Genomic DNA, 4,398 nt, shown 5'->3' on the forward strand with positions numbered 1-4,398 from the left:
GCTTGGGTTGAGGTTCTGAACATAGGTTTGCTCGCTGAGCTGGAAAGTTCATTTCCAGATGTTTCATCACCCTATTAGGTAACATCTAGACTGGAGGAATTTGGCTAGGGCAGAGGCAATTTCTGGAGCAGAAGTCTTCAGTACTATTGCCAGAATGTTGTCAGGGCCTTTATCCTTTGCAGTATCCTGTGGCTCCAACTGTTTCCTGATTTCACATGGAGTGAGTTAAATTGGCTAAAAACTGGTATCTGTGATTCTGGGGACTACTGGAGGAGGCTGATATAGATCATCTATATATATCGTCATAACTCAGTGGGATAGTGTGCTATAAATCATGACCCACCAATTCCCAAGTTGTCACAACTCTGAAAAATTGATGAAATTACCAAATTGCCCAGTTGTCTAATTCCAGTTAAAAGAGTAATCCCACTCAGTTACTCTCTACTAACAATTAAATACCTTTGTAATCAATTTTTTTTAAACATCAACAAAAACAATCACAAGTTGCTAACTTATAACTCAAACTTAAACTCTACCCCCTTGCAAATTCCCTTTCTTCATACAGACAGAGAAACACAGAGGTGGACATTAAATATGAAAGATGGATGAAAAATCAACAAGAAACAGTTCACTGGCACCATCCTGGACTATAAAACCTGATGTCGAGCCATGTCCTTTCAGTTTCTCCCACTTCCTTCCAGTTCTTGGTTCATGAAGCGAGATTGATTGCATTCACTGGTTCAGGATTCACACTTTTCAGAGACTCTGAAGGATGCTTTTACCCATCCCCTACATTCCTGCACCTTTCTCTTTCAACAGTCCAGTTTTCAGAGTGAACAGTTAATGGGGAAATAATGAGTAGGAACAGCGACCGAAGGATTTCCTGCGACTTTCCTCACACAGGACAGAGGGAGAGAGCCAGTGTTAGCTGCACTCTGGAAGCTTCTGTTATATTTTCCACACACACACAAGTTATGAACAGCTGCTCAAGAACCAATCAAAACCCTGTTGCCAGGCAGTTGTTCCTTAGTTCAGAAACACACTTTTACTGTTCCATTTGACATTGCCCTTGCTGTTCCTGGAAAAGGAAATATTCTATACACAACTTAGAATGTGTTCGCAAAACCATGTCTTCATTATAAACTACTGACTCCTGTGGAGTCTCCTTGGTTTAAATAGTATCTTTTCTCACATTTAGTCCGCAGTCCAAAATAATACTGATGTCCACATGTTGGATTTAGGTGGACAAATTCAGAAGGCACACAAAACCAGGTTAGAGTCCAACAGGTTTATTTAAAATCACAAGCTTTCAGAGCACTGCTCCTTCATCAGGTGACGGTTGTAGATTTTGAGGAAATGCCAATGAAAGGGAGGGGCAAGATCATTGGAGGGAGTCAAAAACAACAATGACAATTTTGAATCAAGGTATTGTTCATCAGGAAGACTGTAAAGTTAGTGTGAGATAGGAGACTACACCTGAGTGAGACAGAAACAAAGGCCGAGTGAGTACATCTAGGAATTTGACCTGAGGGGACGAAGGAGAGTTTTAAGTAAAGTTTACTACAGGCATTAGACTCAGTGAGGTGTGAGCAGGTGAATGGGATCGTGATGTCCAGTATGTCCTGCAGAGGAGAGATGTCACAAACCACAGCATGATATGGGGAGTAGGCCCATGTAATATTTCTTGTCACTAAACATCAAGTTTTCAGTTGTGCTCATGTCTCCAGTATCTTTTCCTTCTATTCTTAAACACAGCTTATTGGGTATAAGATTGATATTGATGTAATTAACGGCAGCTATGCCACAGGACTTGGTGCTGGGACCACAATTATATGCAATACGCACGAACCAGTTGGTAAATGAAAGTGAATGTACTGATGCCAATTTTGTAGATGACACATAAGTCATTGGGAAGGCAAGTGGTGAGCATGAAATACAGAGTGAACAAACCATTTGGATACAGAACTGGCTCAAAGGTAGAAAACAGAGGGTGGTGGTGGAGAGTTGCTTTTCAGACTGGAGGCCTGTGACCAGCAGTGTGCCACAAGGATTGGTGCTGGATCTACTGTTTTTTGTCATTTATATAAATGATTTGGATGTGAACATAGGAGGTATAGTTAGTACATTTGCAGATTACACCAAAATTGGAGGTGTAGTGGACAGCAAAGAAGGTTACCTCAGAGTAGAACAGAACAGGTTACCTCAGAGTGATCACATGAACCAATGGGCTGAGAAGTGGCAGATGGAGTTTAATTTTGATAAATGTCAGATGCTGCATTTTGGAAAGGCAAATCAGGGCAGGACTTGTACACTTAATGGTAAGATCCTCGGGAGTGTTGCTGAACAAAGAAAGCAGGTAGATAGGATAGTAAAGAAAGTGTTTGGTATGCTGCCTTTATTGGTCAGTGCACTGAGAAGGTGTTGGAAGGTCATGGTGCGGCTGTGCAGGACATTGGTTAAGCCACTTTTGGAATACTGCATGCATTTGTGGTTTTCCTGCTAGAGGACGGACGTTGTGAAACTTGCAAGAGTTCAGAAAAGATTTACAAGGATGTTATCAGGTTTGGCAGGTTTAAGCTATAGGGAAAGGCTGAATAGGCTGGGGCCATTTTCCTTGGAGTGTCGAAGGCTAAGGGGTGACCTTTTAGAGGTTTATAAAATCACAAAGGGTGTGGATAGATGAACAGCCAAGGTCTTTCCTCCATGGTGGGGAGTCCAAAACTAGAGGGCATGGGTTTATGGTGAAAGGGGCAAGATTTACATGGGACATAAGCGGTAGCTTTTTCATGCAGAGGGTAATGCTTGTGGGAGGAAGTGGCAGAAGTCAATATAATTACAACATTTAAAAGGTACTTGGATGGGTGTATGAATAGGAGGGGTTTAGTGGGCTATGGGCCAATTGCTGGCAAATGAGACTAGATTTATTTAGGATATTTGGTCAGCATGGACGGGTTGGAGCAAAGGGTCTGTTTTCATACTCTTCATCACTCTGACTCTGTAAATCACACTCAAAGACAGATATAGACAGGTGGAGTGATGTGATGGGGTTGAAGGCTTGGGGGAGCAGGCAGGAGAGTGGAGTTGAGGTTATTCCTACTTCTAGTTACCTTGAGAGTGAAAAACCCTGATTGATGGAATATAATGTGAGAAACGGTGAGGTTATGCACTTTGGCAGGAAGAATAGAGGAGCTGTATATTATTTGAATACAGAAAGGCTGCAGAAAGCTACAACTCAGAGCTCATCCACAGATCACAAAACCTGGAATCTAACCCAATGGGTAATAGAGAAGGCAAATGGAATCAAATGCAGAAACTGCTGGATAAACCCAGCCGGTCTGGCGTCTGTGGAGAAAAATCAGAGTTAACGTTTCAGGGACAATGACCGTTCCACAGAACTCAAATGGAATATTGGTCTCAGATGTGTTTATGGTTATGAAGCGTAAAGATAAGAAGGCAGTCAGGGCAGTATAAGAATAGACCGACCACGAGGGGAGAGAGGTAGTCTGGAATGGCCTATCGGGTTTCCAAATGAGGGCTTGAAGGCAGCACTCTGTGACTCTGAGGGGGTGAGTGCTAGTGTATAGGGACACGAGCTATTCTCCGGTGATTTGACAACAATGTCCAAGCAGGAGGAAGGTGAAACTGCAGTCCCTTCATCGCTGAGCCCTCCACATAATGATGGGGGCAGTCTTAAGAGATGGAAACGCTTTCAAGGATATTCTAAGTCAACAAATCAAAAATGATACAAAACTATTTATCTGCAAATCAATGCTGAATGAATGAAATGCGACACCCTGCAACTTTCCAGCCATATATCCATGTTTTTAATTAGTTATTCACGTTATTTCATGCTTCTTTGTGAAAACAGGGATTGGACTCAGACAATCAGTGAGAGGGAGAGGTCAGGTCAGTGTGTGAGGGCAATGCTAATCCCTTGGGACCAAAAACAATTCACCCCCTCAGGAATGTTACTGCATTCCTGGTCAGGCTTGGAGGAGGTCATTGGCAAGGCTGGGGGTGTATGTAAGTGACCAGAGAGGGTGGAGGGGGTTAACGAAGGTGTATCAGCAGTTGGGAGAAGGATGGAAAACGAGGGGGTTCGGGGAACAAGGGAGAGATGAGGAAGATGGGAAATGTGTAGTGGGGCGTATTGAGGGTTGGAGGGTAAACTGGGAATAGGGGTGGGTGGGTGGGGGAGCGGGGGTGGGGAAGTGAGTGGCAGAGTGGGGGAGTTTGGGGTAAATGGGCCTAAGGGAGTGAGGGAGTGGGGATAGGAAGGTGGAGGTAGACGGAAGGGTAGGTGAAGGGGAGAGTTCCTTTGAAACTTTCCCCAACCCCACTCCCTCACATGCAGCTCAAATCCTCCCAGCTTACTCTCCCAACTTTATAAATGGAACA

Source organism: Hemiscyllium ocellatum, chromosome 10, assembly GCF_020745735.1.
Source record: "Hemiscyllium ocellatum isolate sHemOce1 chromosome 10, sHemOce1.pat.X.cur, whole genome shotgun sequence".
NCBI lineage: Eukaryota > Metazoa > Chordata > Chondrichthyes > Orectolobiformes > Hemiscylliidae > Hemiscyllium > Hemiscyllium ocellatum.